Genomic DNA, 25,340 nt, shown 5'->3' with positions numbered 1-25,340 from the left:
TTCAATTATTCATATGTAAATTATTTGCATCACAGAACCACCTTCACCTGCAATGTCTCACACTGGGATCCTGTTACAGCATTAAGGCAGAGCACTGCAAAGGGAGAAGTAGTAGTAGCAAGTTACTTAAGTTACAGTAAAGTGAAACCAGATGCATTAAAAACATACATTATAGGATCATAATGGGAAACACAATAAGAGATATTTTCAATAAATCAGAATTACATATTTCCTTGACTTCTAACACTAAAACATAATCACTTTCCTCCCAGTTCATGTGTGCCCCCAAAAAAGAATTATTGATATACCATAATCCAGTTATAAAAAGCTGCTAGCACTTGCATAGCACTTTTCATCTTCAAATCATTTTTGCAGATGTTACTGAGTTAATATTCTCTTGAGAAGGAGGTACAGGAGGTAACATTGCTGGTTCTAAGGTGCTCAGGTAGTGAATTCGAGGTTAGATTAAATTTTCTGCTTTCAGCTCAAAGCAGTTTATAAATAAAAGCATCCTGGTTTATGTCACAGGTAGTTTGAGTAGCAAGACATTGTCAAAATTAAGACTTTTAAATCATGCCATTGCTTATCATATTAAGTGTATATACTTTCTATTCCCTAGTCATCATCCTTATCTCGACACAAGTCCTACAAACCCTTTAATGACAAATATTCAAGGCAAATTCAACAGGACTTTTCCAACATGTGAAACCCAAGGAAAAACAGGACAGAATACCAAGGTTATTAAAGACCCTCTCAGCTTAGTACCTGACTTGAGAGAAAGATTTCTCTTGTAAAAAGCATGGATTGGAAGCCTTGTTCTGTTTTGGGCAACATTTTTTTTATCTATTGTTTGCCGGTGTAAAATAATGCAGGTGAACAACTAATTCTCTGGAGTGAACTCTTAAGGTCTGGATTTTACCCTGGCATCCTGTTCATGTCTTTCAAATAAAGAGCATTTAAGCTGAATTTTCTCTCAACGCAATGAGCTTATAAAAAGCTTATCTGGGAAGATAATACATAGATGGTGGTACTGTCTTGTCCGCCTTGTCTATAAGCAGCGTTGTACCACCTAATGAAAACCACACCATCAATGAAGTGTAGCAGATTTCTGACAACAGCAAACAGTAATCATATACATTTCTGTGAGAATTAGAGACATATTTTCTCAAAACAAACCTTTGTCATTTTCTCTTTCACAGCTGAAAGATGCTAAAATGTCATCTCAAACTGTTCTTTATTTACCTTATGGTTTTAATAAATCCTTTTAGAGAAATTAGCCAGCCTACACACTGACTCATGACCAGCTTTTTCCATTTATTTTTTAACAGATGCCCAATGGTGCTAAATAAAGACTGTTTTTCATTCTCTCAGCACAATTTTCCATATGCAAAAGTCTGGATTTTATAGGATATGCTTCTTATTGAATAAATCCTTCCCACCATGATATAAAACAACCCCAAAGCCTAAACTCTATGCAGTAATAAGATTTTAATGGAGGCTATGAAGCCTGCATGCACTTAACAGAAAAATTACTAAAGATTGATTTTAATCAATTCTGACATGGGCTTTAAAAAAAAAGTTACTATTTCCTTAAGTACTTTGATAGTAACTATAGACTTGGCCAAACAGGCTTCACAAACAGGTTGACACGAATCAGAATGGGAAGTAAGAATGTGACACGACAAATGTGTTAATCACATAAAATCCTGTTGTTAGTGAGAGTTTGGTAGAAAAGCAAGAGATTAAAGAAACAGAGGGTGTATTTGTGAGGAATAATCTTTTTTCTGTTGTTACTAAGTCTGTGATGGATATCTAGAGTGATATGGAAGAGAGCAAAGACAAGGAATGTTAAACTACCTGCATGGTTGTTTTCCATATCAAGAAGCTTAAAAAAAACTGCCAAAATAAATCTGTATTTCATCTGGCCCACAGTCTGCAGAGCCAGCCAAAATATAAAACATCGCCTTCATTAAGAATTCATGGGCTTAAGAGACATTCTTAGCTTTCTTCTTTTTTTTTTCATTTAATACGAATTTACTGTTATTGCTGAATATGATTTGGAAATTGTGTTCAACATTTTCTTTTTACCAAATATCATTTGTGATAAATGATAGTGACACATTTAATTATCAATATTTTTCATTTATTTCTCAGAGGCTTTAGGGAAAGTGAATATCTTAGATAATTTGGAAAACTCTTAAAAAAAATAGTTCTTGAAAATCTTTTCTCAGAACAAATAGTCAATTTCTAAGAGAAAAACAGAGTTTACTACCTTGAGTGCAACTGGATAGTTTCCTGTATATAAAAGAAAGTCTTGCCAGTCACAGCATTAGACTAAAAAGCATTATTAAAAATCATCTTGTCTCCTTCCATATGGTGAACCCCTACTTACAGATCATCAACCTTGTGAAAGAACTCTGGCCTATTGTTACCAAGACATTTTGTAAAAGTATTTCCTCTATTTCTTAAAACAACCTCTGTAAAAGAAACCACTCACTTGGCATTCAGACACCTAAAGTTTCTTCTGGACAGGAATTTTTTCTTTGTTTTATAGTGCTCAAGGTCTTTTCAGGAAAAACATGTATGTGTTTATGTGTCTCTTACTGGTATTGAAATGTTTTTTTGGCACAAGGTGCCAAACCCTTTCCCACATCCCACTCACTTCAATGCAGTTGCTTAGCTTGTTCCAGCTCTGTGGACTATGACAGCATCTTTGGGTTATTTGTGGGGATATGTCCAGCCACACATATTTTCAACCATATGCTGAGGAGATGGGCCAATTCAATCACGTTTATTTGGCACTAAATTGAATCTACACAATCACTTTTATAATGTGAGTTACATCTCCCTTTGTCTTAGAACCCATACAGACACACACACACAACACCATGGTCTGCTTGCTCTGCTCATCAGCCAGTGCTCCTGACATCTAAATAAACAGTTGTGACATGCTCTATCGAGCCTCTGCCCCTGCCAGACAGGGACTTACATTAAGGAAGTGAAAAAGAATACATACGTGACTCACTTGCAAACACTTCCTTGTTTAACATGCTTTGAGCACAGAGCAGAAGGAAGGAATATCAGGTGAAAACTACGAGGCATCCACCTCAGTGTGCTGCTTTGCCCTAGTGATGGGTACAAAAAGATGCTAGACAAAGAATTTAGGACCAATCTCAGGCTCACATGGAGCACAGTTTCACTAGCCCTCAACAATGCATAATAGATGTGCAATATAAAACAACTGTTTCCCAAACTGCATTTTCAGATGTGGAGTCAGTTTTTAGGAATCAGCTGGTGCCCCCACTGCAGTACTCCCATGTCTCTCTAAAGAGGAATGCATCTTGAAGTCAAAGTGGCACAAGCTATGGCATAGAAGTTATAAATGAGTAATAAGTAGAAAACTAAAGTTAGCTCTTGAGTTATAATTGTGATGTCTTTGGGATGCACACCCAGGAAATAAAGTAATAAATTCCCTGAGTGGTCCAGGAGCTTGTCAACTAAAGTAATGAGCCAATGGACTGGTCTGAGACAAAGAACCCACCCAATGCTTGGTGGTTGACTGAGCCATCATAACAGCACTTGGCTGGCTTTTAAAGGTGGGAATTTTAGACACATCTGGAGATCCCCTTGGACAGCTCCTGCTGTGTCCAGCCCACACTGTATGCTTGAAGGTGTTGTTCTTCTGGGTAGAGAGCCTGTCTTTTCCCACCAGCCCCAACCTGTTGTGGTCCTTGCTTCAGGAGAGATGATGTTTGGCACAGATAAGACATCTGCAAACAGCCAGTATAAACTGCCCTTGTACAAATGGTGTGTTGGCTCTCTCTGGGTTGATGTTACCTTTCATGCAGGAGAGTTTTTGTATATGTCTAAGATATTAAATACATACAAAATGAAGATATTAATTACATACATCTCCAGTCCAGCTGGAAATGTCCCTGTGAGGACCACCCATGCTACAGACTCCCTTTGCCATCCGGTCAGCTACCAACTGTCCTGAATTTTAAAGAGATTTTGTCGCCCCATATGAGTGTTACTCTGTGCCAAGGTCTGAATAAATGAGGATTTTCTCTCTAACAAACACTCTCCTAGGATTTTCTCTGAAACAAAAGGCAATTTGAATCAAAATTCCTGTCATTCCCAAAGAACTCTCCCTCTGTGTTTTATACTAGGGCTCACAGTGCTGCCCTTTAAAATTTATAATTAATTGTGTGTCTTCTTCTGGAGTGATTAAAGCCAAGCAATCCAGAATTCTCAGATAGAAAGGGATGAGAGGCTCAGAAACTGGGACTACAATAATTCACCCAATCCAGTGACAGAAGAAATAGACTGTAGTGAGGCAGGTCTATGATCAAGTCAGGATGACAAGTCAACACGTCTGATCACAGTCAGAATCAAGGAGCCACCTGCAAAATACCTCAAACTGACACCAACAGGGAAGACTGAACTTAAAAGTGTTCCCAGAGGAAGTGGAACAGGCTCCAGTGAGGTTCCTCAATGCTCATCAATGCAAGGGCTAACAGCCCACTACCAAAGTTGGCCCGAAGCCCACACAACCAAACCCCAATGAAGGAGCAAGAAGCATATTCTCAGAGCCCCCAGAACAACAATAAACCCAAAAGTCAAGTTAGAAGTTGTGGATGAGCTAACCATTCTAGAAAAGATTCTTGGAAACTTCTGTTTATATCATGAATTTTTCATGATTAAAATAATTATTAAGTATTTTATTTTATTTTATTGCCCATCTACTTTCAAGTCATTATCAAAGCCAAAATAAATAATGATATTAATTATTCTTTGTCAGGCATAATCATTTACCAAGAATAACCCTTGCCACCTTTTATATCTGATAATTTATTATAAAATCTCTCAGCAACCACAGTTTTCTATGTTATTCAGATGACTGGAGGTTTGCTGTAAAGATGGCAAATAATAGATGTCCTGACATTTGAGACAATTCACTCCAGAGAGACAAGTTTATATTACCTCTCTGTCTTGAAGCAGTAAAAAAAATCCATTTCCAATTTTAATATTGCTAATTCTGTCAAGTATTTTTCCTTTGTCCTGTTTGTGTAACTTCCACAAAAGCTAATGAAAGTTTTTTATATAATTCAAACCAGACTCTTCTCCCGAAATCCTGTAACTTAAGCTAATTTATTCTATAACTAATCACCAGTGGCAGAGATCCTTAAATATAAAAAGTCCAGGCAGGTTTTACAATTTTTTTCACAAAAAGATAAAAAAAAATAACCCACCCTAAAAAAAGTTCTGAAAAAAAACCCAACAAATGTTAAGACATTCATCACATTAAAATACTGTAAATACCTCAAATATTTAATCCAGTAAAATATAATTGCATATATCTGTCATAACAGGGTCTAAAAATAGAAGTTGCTTTATATGGTTCTAGATCTGCAACAGTTTGTTTAACTGGTACCTAAACTACTTACTTTTTTTAAAATGGGGTTTAGCGTGAATACATTTTATGTGCTGAATGTGAAAGCATTATACTAGACGTGTGTAAAAACCATTATTTCAGATTTATGGACTATAATACCTTACAATACATAACCCTGCAGATGGATTTCTTATGTGTTTAAGAGATATAAAAAGACAATGATAAGAGGCAATGTGCAGTGTCTCTGCATGCAAACAGTAGTGTTGAACTAGCCTGGCAGGAGCCCAGGTGGTCAGTGGTTTTCATCAATTAGCCCTGCTCAGTCATCCCTTGGGCTTTGGCCACCGTGCTCCCTGCACAAACGCCTGGTGTCACTGCCATACCCAGGGGACAGAGAGAGCTACTTGCACCCATCCTCTGGAAGGTCACCAGCTGCTGGATTGTAGGAAAGCAGGATATTTATTATTTTTTACTTATTTGGTTATTTCTTAAATTATTTAATTACTTTTTTACTTATTTAGTTATTTTTTAGTTATGGAACATCCACAAAGAGTGGGTTAAGACGGTAGGCAATCATCAAAAAACCCAGTCTGTGTTCTATACAAAATATTTTTCTCTTCCAGTTCCACCTCCTTCTTTCTTCTGCACCTAAAACACACGAAATCTGCAACCCTAAAAGAAGAAAGAAGACATGCCAGTCCAGGTACCCTCAGATCATTTGTGCAGCAAAAATTTTACCAAATATCTTATTTACCAAATGTACTCATTTTGGCTCAGATGAGCAGTGGAGTTTTTACAGGACCCCATCTCCCAAGAAGCCTCATTTTCAAATGGTCTACTAACAGTTAAAAATTTGAACCCAGCTGTCATGATGGATGAATGAAGATGACATTTCTGTGTTTCTTCTTTATTCAGAAAACTTTGAAAAATCCTTACTCTTCCTCACCTTTTGTTAGTAACATATTTTCCCTTCTAGGATGGAAAAGGGATGAGAAAGTGCACAAGAGACTTTTGTGCCCGTGTCTGCAACGTGAATAACATGATTAACACATTGATTAAAATACAGACATTTTCCTTCTTTTAATTTTGTCAAAATGTGTACAAGTCTGTTTCCACTTAAGATAGAAATCAGCAATGATCTCCATGCTCAGTGATTCACTGAAATGTCCCTTTCCAATAAATGGTTTATCAGATAGACCTAAGGAAGTAGAAAAGACTGAGAAGAAAAAAGTATCTATTTGCCTTCTCCACACATCTGTTCCTTACCCTACTCAGGGCACCAATAAATGAACAATTTCAGGAATTATTTCCAAAAGCCATTGCTGCTAGAGAGGGTGATACCAAAAAAAATGCAGCATTCAAAGGATTGAAACATTCCCAGTCTCTCTCTCTCTCTTTGAAGTTATAAAATAAATATTATCCTGTGGCCCAACATTAAACCTGAAGGGGAAGTGCTGGAGGTAAAATCCACTTAGTTACGTCAGGTCATTCATGCCCCATCCTCCAACTAGGCTGCTCTTTGTTGGGTGGAACAAATATTAGGAATATAAGTCTAAATGTCTTTGACTTCTCATCAATACCCATATCTAATAAAGACTTAGAAGTTCCCCTATATGGGGGCAGCTGAAGAGTATCATACTTCTTCAGAGGTGAGTAGAGCCCGTGTTTGGGCAAAACACAGTCCTTATACACCCACAAAAAGTGAAATTCTCTGTCCAGTTGGGCTTGGCTGCTTCTTATGTTTGTTCACTGTTTCTGTGGACAATCACCCTCTTGTCTGCAAGCATAACCCAGACTTTTTGAACATTTTTAATAGCTTATTTAGAGCAGTGTTGAGAAAATAGGTTCCCCTGCTGCCTTTCACCTCTGTCAAACTGACATTCAAACTTACTTGACACAAAGAGCAGCAGGCAGAGCATTGAATTAAAATGGTGAGTGGGAAGTCAAATAAGGAGAAAAAATTGTAAAGCAGAGAAACTAAAAGAGAAAGAAAGAATTAAAAGGAAAAATGAAAGTAAAATTAAGAGAAATAAATGCTGTCAAGACGAGCAAGAGTATTTGCTATAGCTGTTGCTTCTATTACATTATCTCCTGTTTTAAATCCTATTGAACATGAATGGAATTTTAATTCAACACAGAGAAATACAGAAGAAAGCCATGTAGCTTCTTCTCAATCATTATGAAATTCGAAACTTTTCCTGAAAAGAAAGAGGCTCCCTTCCTTTCGGCTCTATTGTCAACTTTTTTGCTTGCTGGTCAGAGATGGACACAGACAGAAAGCATATTACGAGATTGCAGAATGCCTCACAGCTGTCCATAAGAAATATTCTGGTAATACAGTTCAGGAATCATAAACCAGGCTACAAAACTGTGATGTCAGCTAAGAGTTCATGAGATATAGACCTGAGAGATTTTATATTTTTCTGTGAGATGAAAATGTTTAGGTTTGGACTCCTGCATGAGGAAGGTGATCCTTTCTTTCTACTCAGTACTGGTGGGACACCTCTGGACCTCTATGTCGAGTGCTGGGTTTCCCAGTACAAGAGAGGAATGGATAAACTGGAGTGGCAAAGGGCTGTGAAGAAGATTCAGGTCTTTCAGCATCTGTCATACAAGGAAAGAATCAAAGGGCTGGGACTGTTCAGTATGAAGAAGAGATGGGTCAGGGAGATCTCATTAGTGTGTAAAAATACCTGATGGTATATGTAGAGAGGATGGAGCCAATTTAAGCTTTAAAAACCTTCCTTTTTTGCTGTGAGGATGGTCATACAAGGAAAGATATTGCCCTGAGAGGCTGAGAAGTTTCTATCCCCCCAGGTACTCGTAACCTGACTAGCTACAGCCCTGAGCTACCTCCCCGCAGGACCCTGGGTTTGAGTGCAAGGGTTAGACTAGATCATCTCAGTAGGTGATTTACCAGCATAGGGTAAAGGCAGACTGCTCTTGGTTCAGCTTTCTCTGATTTTGCTCACCTGTAGCCCCAGCCTTCTATTTCCACAAAGTTACTTAGGAATGGCTAGTTGGGTTACTGCTTTGCAAGGTGGGCTGGTTGCATATCACATGTGCCTTCATGCCAAACTGCAAACACCTTCCCAGCTTTTGCAGACTGAACTATGGAAACCAGCAGAAAATATCAGACCACACCTGCAAGTATAAATACAGATGTCACAGGGCATCTAAATAATCCCACTGTGCCATCAGCTTTGAAATCTGTTTATCAACACTGCCTCAGCTTTTTCTCAAATGTGTTATTAGCATACATATAGCCAGCATGGAAAATCAGCCTCAACACAAAAACAGTTGCTCCCCAGAGGATGATAGAAGTTAAAATAAGCTGCTCATATCTTTAACCACAGTATCACACTGAGGAAATTATTGTGAGGAAGCCAACATCATTTTGATTAAAAAATATGTCTCATCAGATGCTTCACCTTCACTGGTTCTTTGAAGAGCTTTTTAGGATAGGTTTTACTGATTCATTCTAGCAACTTTGTTGAAATAGGATCTTGCTTATTTCCTTATATTTTATATTTTGCAAGTTAATTAGGCTTATTGCTGTCTTTTGATAGAGAATATGATCTCAATTTTACTGGGAAAATTGAAAGTTTAGTGCAATTTTAAATAGGGTAGAAGACATTAAAACCTGTAATTTTCCCTCATCTTCAGTATTTTCTGCAATCAGTCAACAAACTGTACAATTACCTCATGAGTGAAACTAGTTATCCACCACTCCTTTAATAATATTTCTTCTATTTTCAGAATTCATCAGGAAATGGCAGGGAAACAGACTGGATATTTATGATCTCTAAAGGCAAAAGAAAGTTATATCAGATAAAAAAAAAAAAAAAAAAAGAACTTCCCTGAATTCTTAACCAAACTTAAAGAGATTTTAGCCAGATCTAGGAAAATTAAAAGAAGGTCATCTGGGCTACCAATAGTGAGAATCCATCTCGATGTGAAGATCAGGCGTAGAAAGAGTTACATGATGGACCATTTGAAATGAGCCCAGTGTGTGGAAGTCAATAAAAATGAGTGTGGCTGGATGAAATGAGATGAAGAAGGAAATAGGTGGGGTCAGAAACCAGGAAGGAAACATGTAGGATAGAGCAATCTTCAGGAATTTTGGTGGTGTCCAGACCCTGCCTGGACACCAGGTTCCCACCAAAGTCACTCCTTCACTCTCTTCCTCAACTGGACAGGGGAGAGAAAATATAAAGGCTTGTGGGTCAAGATAAGAACAGGGAGAGATCACTCATCAATTACCATTACAGGTAAAACAGAATTGAATTCCCATTTTCTCTACTTTCTATTTTCTCTACCACCATTGCTGATGGGCTCAGCCTTGGCCAGTGGTAGTTCCATCTTGGATCTGGCTGGCATTGGCTCCACTGGACATATGGGAAGCTTTTAGCAGTTTCTCACACACGCCACCCCTGTAGCTGCCGCACTACCAAATCTTGCCACATAAACCCATTCCACCTATGTAGGCAGATAGGAGTGAGCAGAGATGAAGTCAGAGATGTCATGCACTTTGAGGTGTAGCGAAAGTAAACAGACTGCAAGCACTGGGATACAGAAGTAAGAAAAGTAATAAAAAAGTTTGCAAAAGATGAAAAAAATGAATCCATCCAAGCAGGGATAGAAGCAAAGGCCAGATGAAAAGCACATTCTCTGAAAAGCACAGTACTGTAGCTGACATCAAAACCAACGAGTTTCTGTTTTCTGAGGCAGAACTAGCAGAATCATTTGGCTACGGGGAAGAAGATTATATGCTAACCTTCATCCTTCTCTTTTACAGCATATGCCAAGAGAATTTAAAGCTATTTGGAAACTGAGGATAAGTTCCATTGGGGAAAGAAGCAATCAATATGCAGTGTGCCTAACTGGCTGTAAAATTATACATGACAACTAACAAGGAGCATGGTAGTCACAGCAGAAAACATTTCAGAAAAAGTCTCTTGAAAGTTTGAACAGGTTTAGGTATGGCAAGAAAACACCAGATATACAACTAAGCATACTGCTTGAAGTGTGCATATCATAGAATCATGGAATTGTAGGATGCATTGGGTTGGAAGGGACTTTAAAATTCGTCTAGTTTCAATCTGCCTGCCAAAGACAGGGACACCTTCCACTATACCTTGCTCAAAGCCCCATCCGAGCTGGCCTTGAACACTTCCAGGAACACAGTATTCACCACTTTTCTGGGCAACCTGTCCCAGTGCATTCCCCCTTGTCCTGTCACTACACGCCCCTATAAAAAGTCCCTCTTTAGATATCTTGCATTTGTGTCTCTGTCTGTAGGTTTGCACAAGAAACACCTAGAAATGCTTACATAGGCTTTGCAAGACCAATACAGTGCAGTAGAATGTACACCACACATGAAGGAAGCCATAACCATTTTGGTTTCAAGACTATGAAATAAGTTGTTATTGTGCCATATTGTTGCTTGCCAGTCTGCCTGAAAAAAATAGCCAGGATTCATGGCTAGGTTTGTGAGTTAGGAGCAGAGGCAGATTTGGTGGTGGGTAACTGATTACCATCACTGTTGTAGCCATATCTAGCTCATGTCTGTTGCAGAGCATCTATATCAGAGGCAGATTTTATAGCCAAGTTGAGCAATATTTGTGATTCTGAGAGTAACAAAGTAGGTAACTATTTAGGAAAATGGCCAAGTGAAACATTAGCTGAATGCAACTGATCTATTTCAAATAATGCCCCCCATGGAAAGAGGTAAGCTTAAATACAAACACTTCTGGTATGCAACAACAATAAGTTTTTGAGAGGTTCATTTTCGTCCCTCATAGGCAGGAGCTTCCTTGCTTGTGCACAGTCCATTGCATACTCCAGGATCTTTTCACATTCTCCCATTTCCCATAGATATGGGCTTATCTTTCATCACCTGTTTCTGGGGCTCTCTACAACTCCCCTTAATTCCCACTAACTTGCCAGGAGGTCTGTAGGATACCTTTCTCTGTTGCAAGTCACAAGTTTGCCATAGAAAGTATTCCTCTCTCCGTAAGTGTCAGAGGCACTCATTGCATTTCCAGATCCTCCTTCCCCTGTGGCCATCCATTTGCTTATACTCCCATCATGCTTGTTTCCATTTCATATCTGTAAAGAAGTCACAGTTCAAATGTCTCATTTCTCTTCATAGCATCATGGAACCCTACAATTATTTAAATTGGCAAAGAGTCTTATGTCAAGTCCAACTGTAAACCTAAGTCGATCACTAAACCATAGAATCACAGAATGGTTTAGGTTGGAACAAAATTCTGAAGACCATCTAGTCCAACCCCTCTGTCATGGACAGAGACTTATTCAAGTAGATCAGGTTGCTCAGAGCTCCATTTAACATGATCTTGAATATTTTCAGGGAAGGGGCATCCACCACTTCTCTGGGCAACCTGTGCCAGTGTTTCACCAATCTTATACATGTTTTATTCCTTATATCTAGCAGAAATCTCCTGCCTTTTAGTTTTAAACCTTTAACTCTTGTCCTATCTCAACAAGCTCCACTTATAAGTTTTTCCCCATTTTTTTTACAGGCCCATTTTAGGTGTTGAAAGGTTGCAATAAGGTCTCCCTGGAACCTTCTCTCATACTGAAACTTAAATATCAATGAAAAGTAGAAATTTCAGAAGGTAGAACTGCAGGTGGGCAAACCTGGACTTTCACTCTTCTTCCTACCAAGAGTCCTGTCTTTATGCTGTCTTGACTATGGACCTTACTCAATAATAATCTCTACAGCCATTATTATAATTCTCTGTGATCTTATAGTCAAGGCATAGTAAAATATAGGAATTATATTGTATTTTAAATAATTTATTTGTGATGTAATTGGGATTTATAAATGAGAAATAGAACTGAACAAATGAACACTTGATGAGTATCTGATAGTTGACAAGATGAGCACAGCATGTTCATGTTTTCTCTGATGGCTTTGACAATTAAGCAACTTATATCACTTTATGTCGCTGCTCATATAGAAAGCCTAAAATACTGAAAGAAATACTGTCCTTTAGAACATTAATAAATAACTAAGATCTTTATTTTTCTAGAACTAAGAATCACAGTCAGAGGGGGATAATCAACTGGATCTTTTATGCAAATCTGATTAAATGGACAGTGGGGGGTTCTTGATAATTTTGTTATCTTTGAAAAAATGAGCAATCAACGCTCAGCTGCTTGCTTTATACCACCTCATAATCTCCACACCCCTACCACCCCCAATATCTACATCTCCTCAGATACTTATCCAACACTGACTTTTCATATTTTCCTTTCTTTAATTCTGTTGCTATGGAAATCTTCCCCCACAGTGTCTGCGTTGACTCAAAAGTGCTGAAAGCCTTTGAATATGCAGCACTCTTCTGGGTCTTCAGGACAGTTTAGAATAATGTTAAACAAATGCAAGGGAAAATTGTGTTTAAAAAGAAATCCTTTCCACTCTTCTGCATCTGAGAAGGCTTGCTCCTTTTGATGTTTGCATGTCTATTTTAGCAAAAAATAAACAAACACTGTGTATATAACCTATCTCATGACAAAGCTTCCTAAGGAGCTTAACGAATGACACACAATCTGCAAAGATTACTTGTCAAGTGCTGGAGCACAAGTGCCTCTGGAGAGCAATTGACAGCCTCCCTGTAATGCCAGCTTGTTATTATTTATCTCTTACAGGAATGAAAACTAAAATTTCAAAAGTCAGCATCCAATTACTGTTATTATATTCAAATAGGACTTGACAGACTTCCTGAATGTCCTGCAAAGCTTTGTGCATTCCTAAAGTACACAAAGGCAGATTCGAGAGGTTCCCATGTCGCAGCAGAGAAAGTGCTTCCAGTAGTCTCCACTGTATGATCCTGACACAGCAGGAAGCTTAACAGTTCTGATTCTGTCCAACTGATATGAGCAAAGGAGATCAGTGGAGTTTTATCCCTTAAAGTCATATAACTTCAGGTATAAAAATGGGAGGGCGGAAGGGAGTAGCTATATTCAGTAGGTTTTAGAAGAGGTCTAAAAGTAAGAATCAGTAAAAATGATCAGAGAACCTTACTTCAAATAAAATGGATTTTTTCCAATCAGAACTCGAGCATCAGTTCATCAGTTATGACTATAAAGAGTTTTTCCAAAGCCTTACTCTTGCTTATGACAACACATTCTCCTCCTTTCCTCATTCAATCACAGCATCTTTTACCAGAATACCTCTAAGTATAGAAATACTAAATTTATAAATGCCTTAAAAATTTGATTATTTACGCAATCTACCAAGCTGTTGATTTAGTTCCCATTGGATCACTTTTTTGTGCCTTTCTTCTGTTTGGTGTCTTTTTTGGATTAAGGGTCTGACATTTTACCTAGTTTGACATTCACCTTCATCAAAAACAAAATGGAAAAAAGAGGTATAAAAATAAATAAAACACAACATAATATAACATAATGGAACTTTAAATATAAATAACCCAACCCACCTAAAAGTGTTCCTCATGAAGATGTCAGGAAAAATGCTTCATAAATGCTCTAATGACTTGAATGCAGCTTACAAGTACTACCATTTTCAATTCACCCACTTGAATTCTTTCTCTAGTGTGAAACATTTGTGTTTCTGAATGAAACTTTGATTTACAGGACTGTAGAATCATTAAGTTTGGAAAAGACCTCCAAGATCATCAAGTTCAACCGTCGACCAAATATTGCTATGGGCAATAATCCAAATCGCAAAGTGCCATGTCTACTTGTTTTTTGAAGACTTCCAGGGATGGTGACTCCACCACTTCCCTGGTTAGCCCGTTCCAATGTTTAACCTCTTTCAGTGCAGAGATTTTTTCTAATATCCAACCTAAACCTTCCCTGGTGCAACTTGAGGCTCTTTCTTCTTGTGCTGTTGCTAGTTGCCTGAAAGAAGAAGACATCCCCACCTCACCACAACCTCCTTTTGGATAGTTACAGAGAGCAATAAGGTCTCCCCTGACTCTTGTCTTTAACCCTTTACCTGTGCCATCTTTTGTATCTCTCCCTTTAGTGCCATGCACACAGTTATTATGATAACAGTGAACTGTTATGATCAAATATGGCACCAATGAGGCAAACACCAGCAGAGGATCCAGCCCATAACTTTTCCTAAATACAATATTACATTATTTCTTTAATAATGAGAGGACAGAATAGTTCAGTGCAATTGAAACTCATTTTATCATCTCCTTGATCATTTTGAGCTAATCTATGGATAATTCAAATCCCTTGGCCAGTTCAAGAAGCATGTACAGAGATGCACTACAGAGTAAGACAGTTAATACCCTTTGTATGTATTTTATCACAATCATACCTGAAATACCACATCCAGTTCTGAAAATCCCTCAAGTCCTCTGAGGGCCAGCAATGAGATATTGAGGGCAATAGGCAGAACTCATCTTTGGTGAGGAAAATAGAGGACTTGAAGCATGTTCCAAATCATATTATATCTAGTTATTTCTCTCCCTTTACAGTATTCCAGGAAAGACCAGATTCAGTCACCGGGGAGGTGACAAGACACATGTCTCAATTACAAATTGCCTTTCCCAATAATGATGCTAAAATGAAGTAGTATCAGTAGAACATATAAAACTTCTCTAATTTATTAGAAGACCTGTACTCTGAATATTCAAAATAGAGTATTGACATAAGAAATAACTTTCTTGCTAATTAAAGCAAGTTGTCTTTTTTTCCATTCTTTTCATACATTTCAGAAATTATGATTATTAACAGCCTTTACAGAAAGATGGTCATATATCTGAGCATGAGACATGGAAAATTTCATTGATCTTGAGAAGAAGGTTTCAAAGAAAGATGACTGAATTCCCTTTGTTCTGATAAGACTTTATCCTGCTTTTCTGAAGTGAAGAAAGTTTTGTGAAAACCCTGAAGGGAGCAGGGTCTGTTCTTTGGACAACATTGGTAAATTCAGTTTAGGTTAGAAAACACCAGAGTTTACCATAGCAAAGCATAGATATTTTCTTTCTATGAACCAACATTATTTTCTTTCCTCTTTCATAGAATTTCTTTGCAAGCAGAACATTCAATTTACCTTTTCAATCTGTGAGCAACTAAGTACTGTACTGCCAATTCTCAGTGGAATAGTTCAGAACTGGTGATTGACTACATAGCTATAATTTTAAAAAAGATTAATTCACTGGTGACCTAAATACCTACACAGTGGCAAATTGAAAAATGTTCCTAGGCAACAAGGACCCACTGACACAATGAAAATTCCTCCTTCAGAAATTGTTGCCTGAAGTGAAGCACCAAAGAATATGTATAAGATTTGAAGGAGAGTAAGGAAAAGATAAGCATAAAACATCCTTAAATTTTCAAAAATCATTATATATAGTTATATGATTCTGGGTTTTTAGTTTTTTTCCAGAGATGGGAGGCCTCCAGGAAAATACAAAAGAGAAGTGTTGCCACATGTGATTAAGGAAAAAAGGAATATCATCAGGAGAGCAGAACTCCTTCAACACTGATGGGTAAAAGTGATACTATATCAGAAATGTGGTCCTTGTCACAGAAAATTCCTGATGCCCTTGAGTTATTTAAGATCACACAGTAATTTTCTCAAGGGCAGATATGTACAGCCTTCACAATTCTTGTAGAATAGCAGTTCTTTAAGATTGCATTAGTGTTGCACTCCCTGGCATAAACTTGCTGGTAGCTGACTGAACACTTACTGTGCGAAGTCATGGAAGCATCACTTGAGGACATAAATATCCTATTACCAGAAGGAAAGCATTTTTATTTCTATAATATCCCAGTCCTAAGCCCTCAGGGTGACCTACAAAATCTCCCATCTCCACCAAAAATCCTTGGGGAATTGAAATATGTAATTTGCCTGGCTGCTAAAATTCATGGATACAGACACACAGCTTTTCTGTCAAATTAAAAGATAGATCTTCTCACTCTGCTGCCTTCCTGTATCTCATAGGAAGGAAAAACTACATCATGCTTCTACTTACTAACACCATGTTCTGTTCACAGTTTATCAGACAACTGTTTCTTCCTGTCTCATGCATTATCATAACAAAGTTAAATTCAGAACTATTGTTCTCAGTCTCTGATATGAAATATCCTACTTCTTGCTCTGTCTTTAAAGCTTGTGTGTTCTTCCAACTCTGTTAGTTCCCTACCACCCATGTGTCATGAAGCAAGCAATGCACACTTCCCACCATAACAGCCATAACTCTTGGAGCCAAGGATACTTTCTACGAGGTCTGTCAATTTGAGTCATCTTCCTTTATAAACCTAACACGCTGGGCTGTGGAATGATGCAGTGCCTAAGCTTTATGCTTTAATGATCTCTAATTACAGTCCCATTCTTAATGGAGGAGTCCTTAGGTAGAAATTGATGGAGTAAGATCCTCTTTAGATGTGGCAATTGGAATCCCAGAATGGGTGGTGTTGGAAGAGCCCTTGAAGATCTTCTTGTTCCAACACCCCTGCCATGGACAGAAACACCTTCTGCTAGACTAGGTTGCTCAAAGCCTCATCCAGCCTGATCTTGAACATGTCCATGATGTTCCACAGCTTATATAAGCAACCTGTTCCAATGTCTCACTACCCTCAGCATAAAAAAAGACTTCTTTATGTCCGCTGTAAATCTATCCTGTTTCAGTTTAAAACCAACACTCTTTGTCTTTGGTAAAAGGTCTTCGTATTTCTTATAAGCTCACTCTATATATTAAAAGTTCAAGTTCTTGAAGTAGCCCATACAGTACTGTACACTACAGTGGCGCCAAAGAATATACTTGGACATTGAAACATGCTCATCTATAGTAGTAAGTCATGTTTTTTTGGCACAGCTCAGGAATCATAATTTGCACACAGCATCCTCAGCAGGAATTCAGCACTCCACACTCTATATTGAAGACTAGGAGACATAAATTTATCTTTTCCTTGCAAAAGGCCAAGGGATATTCTAAAAGATATTTAATATGCTTTCAAAGTAGTTGCAAAACAGAAACTCCTAAACTGTGAGTGAATGTAAGATCACTGTAAGACCAAATGGAGTGTTTTTTCTGTATTTTTTGTTTGGTTGTTGGTTTGTTGGGGTTTTTTTCAGAACTGTAGAGGTGTTACCATATCTAGATATTAGCATTGGTCATTTTGAACTTTAAAAGTTCTAGTTTTTTTCTGTTAAATGGAAGTGTTGTTAAAATGGCAGAGTAGAGACATTTTTACTAGAACTCATAGGGAGTTTGCTTCAAAAAAAGCAAAGCTATGACTTGCAACCAGAAGAGATTCACACAAGTTACTTTGAACTGAAGATATGTGATAAGGAAAAAGATCATACAAGATATATTTCCCCCACGGTAGCTGACCCCTTTCCTTTCCTCGGCATCATAAGTGCTGCTCAACATACTGGAGAGACATTCCAGCATAGGTGGTTAAAAATCATCCCTTTGTATATAAATTTCCAAAAACTTTTGTCCCCATTTCCAGGAATTCTATGCTCGTTGCTAAAATCCAGGTATTTTTCTGATAAAAAAATAAATTTTCTGCTTATTTGTGAGGCATTTTGCTCTGTCTACTAAGAACACAGAAAATTTGACACAGATGGAAATTTTGGAAATAATTAGCAGAATAAGATGGGAACTAAATAATCCATTTTTAGCAAACAACATACTAAATTTGCAGGCTTACAGTGGTTTTACATTGACCACCATTTGAATGTGTATTATTTTGTCTGTGGAGGAATACTGAGTTATTAGCTTACTTCTGTAAAGTACACTGAGCTTTAACATCGCTTAATATTGAAAAGCATATATATATATATATTTAAATATATATAAAGAAACACAGGAGTGTTTCTAGAAATTGGACTTTATTCAATCCTTGGCTACATATGTGGAATGAAATTAGCAGTTAGCCATATTGCCTTTTCCATAAAATGGTAGAAACAGCATATTGCTGTACAATGGGACTACAAAAGAGCAGAAGATAGTGGTTTTAGATGCTGTGAACTTGTCCAACTTTCCACTTCTATGGTGGAAAGCAGGTCTTATCTTTTAAACTTCATTTTTAATGTTGCTTTGGAAAAAATAACTTGGATGTCCCAAGTTTCATGAAATAACTGGCATGCTTACCATATTGCTCCTTCTCTAAGTCTCCCAGCTTTTGAAATATTTATATTTACTCCCATGTTCTTGAGTTTCCCAGCCAAGATAACAGAACAAACTAGAAAACAGAAATATTTCAAGATACTCCAGGGAGATAGCTCACATTCACACATATGAACAGCAACCACTGCCTTTGAGATAGTAGAATTACAGAATAACTTAAAATCATAGAATCATTAAGATTTGAAAAAACATTCAAGATCATCAAGTCCAACCTTCCACTGAATACCTGTGTACTAAACCATATTATGAAGTGTCACATCTACTTGTTTATTGAACACTTCCAGTGATGTTGATTCCACCATTTCCCTGGGAAGCCTATTCCAAAGCCTGACCACACTGAGGAAATTTTTTACTAATATCCAACCTGAATCTCCTCTGGTGTAACTTGAGGCTGTTTTCTCTTGCCGTAGGTTGGAAAAGACCTCTAAGGTCATCAAATCCAACCATGTCCCTAAGTGTCCCATCTACATATCTTTCAAATACCTCCAGAGATGGCAACTCATGTCAAATAACATTTTATTACAATACCCAGAGTCATGTTTGAATGAAGACTCAGCCATACGTTGAAATTATCAACACAAAATTTTGCAGAGAAAATAAAAGTTGACATAACAAAAAATTACACAGGGTGCATCTATGTCTGGATGCGAAATGATTTTCTAGGATTACCCTGAAGAACAAAGGTGACTAGACTTGAAGATAGATATCTCTAGTTCATCCATATTCTCCACCTTCTTCACACTTGAGGTTTATACTGTGGTGACTCAGTTGAAGTGGCAACTACAGTTGTTCTTGTTAAATTGATTTGCTGTAATTAAGTACTATATAATAGCTGGTACATGAAACAGAACCTGAGCCTTTTTTCTGCAGCTCACCAGGGTGTCTGTTGTTAGAACTGTTTGTCTCCAGGAGATCTACAGAGAAGATCATAAACTTTCTCTTCCTTTTCCCACCTTTTTCTTGTAACTTGTTAGACCTGAATATTAGAAACATAAAATCATTAGATACTGATCAATGTATTTTTTAATTATCAATGTCTTGTCCAGTACAATGACATTTCTGTATTTTGGAGTCCAATAAGCACTATATTGATAGGCTAAAATGTATCTTAATTTCTTTCCTATCAAAAACTCATGTCTACCTAAAACCAGAGAACATCGCTGCAGTTGGTCTTGCTGGTTTTCATCCTAGAGGTGGCAATAACCTAATGAAAAATTATAGTTCATTTGTAAGGATTCATTAATTATTGCAAGGCCAAATTATACAGAAGAAAATGGAACTAATATTTCATTTTTCTATTAATCTGTTGAACATATAATGAATATTTAGTGTAAGAGCCTCTATTATACAACCAATCTTGCTTAGCTACAAAGAGGTGTCAATAATAAATAATCATGAAGCCATGTGTCAAATAGCAGGATATAGAACGCAGCTGGATTCTCAAGGTGAATAACAGATTAGAAAAAACTTTAAAAATCTTTATAACACTACATTGTAGTTATATAAACATAATCACTTATCTAATCTTTTTATAGCAAAATGTGTCACTTCAAAATGCTTACACATAAAACTCTTGTGTCAATAGATCACCTCTAACTCCTGCATGTTGACACACTCCTCTCATAATGACGATTCTTCCCAAAACATAGAGACTTACATAGTGTTTTCACTATGTAAAAGTGTGTGGTCCAGTGTAAAATTGTAAAAGTGAAGTGTGTGGCCCAGCACCACCTGATCCCAAGAGACTCTCCTCCTAAGGCCAGGTGTTCCTAATCATCTCTAGGATGATAAAGAAGTCCTTTGAGTAAAATCCTGCTAATCACTAAATCTCTTCTTTTCCTTTTGAAGTCTTTATATCTATTCAGTGCTGTATTGGATTTGTATGGTAAGGTTTTGGCAGCAGGGGTGACTTCTGTGAGAAGCTGCCAGAAGCCTCCCCCATGTCTGACAGAGCCAATGCCAGCCGGATCCAAGACTTGGCTGCTAGCAAAGGCCAAACCCATAAATCATGGTGATAGTGCCTCAAGAATAACCTCTTTGAGAAGGGGGAAAAGTTACTGTGCAAGAATAACTGCAGCCAGAATAGAGAGGAGGGAGAATATTTGAAACAGCCCAGCAGACTCCAAAGTCCGTGTAGAAGGAGGGAGAGAAAGTGCTCCAGGCACTAGACCAGAGATTCCCCTGTATCCTGTGGTGCAGACCATGATGAAGCAGCTGTGCCCCTGCAGCCCAGGAAGGTCCATGGTGGAGCAGAGGTCCACCTGCAGCCCCTGGAGGGGCCATGAAGCTTCTGAGTGGGCTAAGAGTTTCAGATTCACAGTTTTCCCTCATCATCTAAGTGCACATTAGTCCTTGAGGCAATGCCTGCTTTGGCACCTTAAAGGAAGAAAAGGTTGGTTGATTTGCTCAGAGTATTCTATAATTAAACTCAACAAAGCTTTCAGTGTAGGTTATTAACTTGGTGATAGAAACAGATGTTTCTTAAACAAAAAACAATTATATCTGGTGTGATTTGTAAAATTTTTAAGCACACATTATCTCACTACAGTAGTGTTGTATTGCAATATTGTCAATTCTAAGTGTTAAAAAATGCTTCCATTCACAATACTTTAAATAATGCATGAAATACATTTTTATATTTTCAGGCTTTGCTCTCCTGGTAGTTAGAAACAGGCCACGGGAGAATGGAAGCTGAGGAGCTATTCCAACTCCCATGGATGGACAAGGACAATTTCGGTTTCTCCATTAATTCCATGCTGTGAGTTACCATCTCTCTTATCTGCTGCCTCTTATCCAGGGAGCACACCCTAAACCTTATTAGTCAATAAGACTAATTATTTAAAGTACCACAGTGTAGTGGGAAATATGTATATGAACATGATGGACTCTCGGCATTACGAAGAGTCAATTCTACACTACTAGAGCCTCTTTACTGGCATAATGAGTTCCATGATCTATGATGAATAAAAACACATTTCACACAGTTATACTCTGCTATATATTATTATACTCAATGTCTGAACAAAAGCCATTGCTGTGCTTCATTTTCCTTCCCAAAATAAGTCTACTGCAGATAAAAAAAATAAAGACCTGTCAATGATGGCAAGTAGAATAAAATTACAGATAAATCACTGAGCACAACATTTTTCTGAGCAATATGAAGCTGATTTAAAGCAACATCTGGCCAAAGACAGTGGCTATGAATTATTTCTACATAATGAAGAAAATGTGACAGATTTCAATTTAGAGAACAATATTAATGTTAAAAGATAGTTACATTTTTCAAATATTTCATATCTGACAAGAAACACTATTTAATTACTATTAAAACTGATCTTTATTAGAAACCATATGGCTAACTTAATTTGGATCATAATTTGAGGGCACTGTAAAATTCTCAGTCCTTGGTATGAACAAGTCAAAGCAATCTGTCTGGTGCCAGCCTTTCCATTAACCTGCAGATATGTGACACACCTGAGGAATTCCGGCTCAGAGATACTGCTCTGAAAGCACAACAGGCATGAGACAAGTGATTTGAGCATCAGAAACAGAAGGTTTTCTTGTGCCCAATTTACTTTTCCATTCCTCTCTTACACCAGACAGAGACTTTATTAAAAGAAGCATTAAAGCCTCTGCTTATCTGAAAACATATATATATATTTCAGTACAAAAATATCTATTTTTAAAGAGAAACTTTAAAATTAGAGAGCTGTTTGGTTCTGCACTTGGGTAAACAAGGAAGAAACAAGGTCTTTGTTGCAGCCAGGTCTCCTTTATTCCCTTTTCCTAACTTCCATCCATTTCTCACTTTCCTAAATTGATAGCTTTTTCACCCAACTTTGCAGGAATTCAGGATTCAGACATATGGTGCAGTTTGTGCTATCAGTAAAATGACAACTACTCTTTCACTCTTGGGCAGTAAATGGAAATGTGACTTGTTTATAAGACAAATTCTAAAAATAACAAGTGTTTCTTTAACATGGCATAACAGTGTGACTCATTCATCATTCTGACATAAACATGACATCCATTACAGTCAAATCATTATGTCCAAATGCTGAAGTTAGATGCAGTTTGACCATTTGGAAAATTACTTATCAATCTATCAAAATTATTCAAGCATCAATAGGAAAAATAACAGCAATCTGGAGATCATTTGCTGAATATTAGATGCCAGCTTTATTAGGGACTGAAATCTGAGCTATGAATTCAGTCAGTGGAATTATAAATGTGTTAAGAACAACCCGCAATCAGTCATGTCATGCTGTTATATAAACTTAAATGCCTGGGCAACTTAATAGCTTATTTAATGGTTGAGGTACTGAAGTGCAATGGGGTACCTATTACTGGCATAAATTGACTACGGGTCTCTGAGTAAGCAAGTAGCAGTCTTTTTGTCCACCTACAAAATGGAGATGATAATACTTTCTATGTGGCTAATGACTTCCCTTCGAAGCAGTAACTTTCACCATGAGCTTGCCAAAACTTACGTATCTAAGGTGACTGTGAGTAGTTACAGCTAACTGCCCAAGATTCCTTTGTAGTGAATGGAAAGAGACAGGCACTTTAAGGGACAGCTCTCTGAGAAAATGAGATGAATCACCTTCTGGAAGGATCTCCAACTGGCTATAAAATGAGTCCACCTGAATAGTTTAGAACCGTATTCTTGAGCTATACTGAAAAGCTGAATCACCTCTGGCATCATGGCAGGATGAGGGCTGAAGTAGATGGTCCCAAGGAGGGTTGTTCCTGTGGTAGACCAGTCTCCAGCAAACTCTGCTGCTATGCCAAGAACAGACAGCACGCTAAACGGAATGCAGCAGTGGTTCCGTACCAGAAGGGTTGGAACCAAATGACCTTTAAAGTCCCTTCTAATCAAACTATTTTATGATTCTAGGATTCTACTATAATTTGGCAGAGCTGTTTACAACCCAGTAAACACTGGAATAGACATCACTTCCTTTGATTGTCACTTGACACCTACTGTACAGCCAACCCACTCCCAGCATGTGTGGATGCTGAGAAGGGTATAAACAAAGACTGAGGAAAGAAGGATGGACTTTTGGTGGCCTGTGACATCAGGAACAACCCAGAAATATAGGCTGCATGCTCTGTCAAATTCTCTCTGTATTTTTATTACTGTTTCCACTTTTTGTCATTGTCCTACTTCAGGTCCAGATCAGTGTGGGACGTGTCAAGACCTTATGTTATTTAATACCATCTTCTGTCATGGCCAGGGGCAGGGAAATGGGAATCCCTTTCTCACTTCCAGGATGAAGGGTATCCTCATCTCATTGCTGTTTCAGTAAATTGCTTTTATCTCAACCTCTGATCTCTGCCTTTTTTTCTCCCAATGGAGGAGGGAAAAGGCAAGTGGCTTGTGATTTTCTTTTTAGTGGAAGTACTAAATTGGGGAATACCATTCCTAAACCATGACTGTCATCCCACTGAACAAAAGTATAGATGCACTAAGCATATTTCATTGCTGTACCAACAAGACTGTTGTTACTGCTGCTAGGAGTTGTTTTAAGCAGCCTGACATAACTGAGAAATTAATATACAGAAGTACCAGCTTTTCATCTGTCCTGTTCCATTTCCTATAACATCGCCTAAGCTGTGTCATCATGTCAACTTTTTGTTTCACAAGGATATTTTTTTAGAAGACCTTCTATTTTTGCAGGTGGCATTTGACAGACCAGTGAAAGCCCATGAAATCAGATTAACTTCAAAGTAATTTAAGAAAAAGGCAAAGACCTATAACAACAGTTGTTTAAATTTGGACTGAGAAGCTCAATGCAGCGTTGAAGGGTCCAATACCCTCCTACAGAGCCATAGACATCAGCCACTATCATAAAATATAGACACAAGCATCCTGGGCGGATGTTCCCTGTCAGCTCTTTGCCAATGTGCCAGTGTCTTCTGCTGAGCTCTAAATAAGACATGTAAAACCAAGGTAAGAAGGAATGAATAGGCCATGAAATGCTAAGCTTTTGAGTATACATGGAACCTAGGAGGTGGGTCCTGTGTTTCTCACCAATGACAACTCCGAAGTGTGTGTCCTCAGTCACAACTTTTATAAAAGTAACTTCAAAAAGTGGATGTGGGGAAGGTCAACCTGAGATAGAAAGACTGAAAGCTACTGTTCCCCTGTGAAAGAGGCATACAGGAGAGCTTATTATATTATGCACTGTCCAGACCTTTTTTATATCTCTTCCACTCTGCTACATCTTATTAAAGTTTCCTGATGATGCCTTTTTATGCTCTCTTTGATAACACACTTAATGTAGTCTCTTATTAAATCCATACAAGCTTTTGTGCCAGGCACACAGCTACTTACAATAAGTAAGTTCAGCAAGGTAAACATTATCATTATTTCTGTTAACTCCTGGAGCTTTCTGTCTGATGGAATTGTGCAGCTGCACATGGGGGCTAGATTAGGCATATTATGGAGAATATGGTCATAGCAAAAGTTTCAGGTCTGAAAGATAAGGGAAGTAAGGAAAAAGTGGTGATTACTGGTGGTTTGGTGAGCAAGAGGATCTGGGGTCCTATGTGGATCTGGGGTCAAGACCTAGGGCCTGTATTCAACAAAGATGGAGGAAGTATAAGGCAATGAAACTTGAAAACTGCAGGCACTTTATAGATTTGCACTTTTTTCCATTGTCTGAAGTGTCTCCAAGGACAATACTGCATCACTGGCGTTATTTGTGTTGAGACTTTGTTCATCTTATCTAAAATATTAATAACTAGCAAGTGATCCTGTGAATGCTTGAGGCTGAGGTGTTAATTGAGACGGT

Source organism: Pseudopipra pipra, chromosome 2 (genome assembly GCF_036250125.1).
Source record: "Pseudopipra pipra isolate bDixPip1 chromosome 2, bDixPip1.hap1, whole genome shotgun sequence".
NCBI classification, from domain to species: Eukaryota; Metazoa; Chordata; class Aves; order Passeriformes; family Pipridae; genus Pseudopipra; species Pseudopipra pipra.
The sequence above is the reverse complement of the archived record's forward strand: the minus strand, read 5'-3'. Positions refer to the sequence as shown.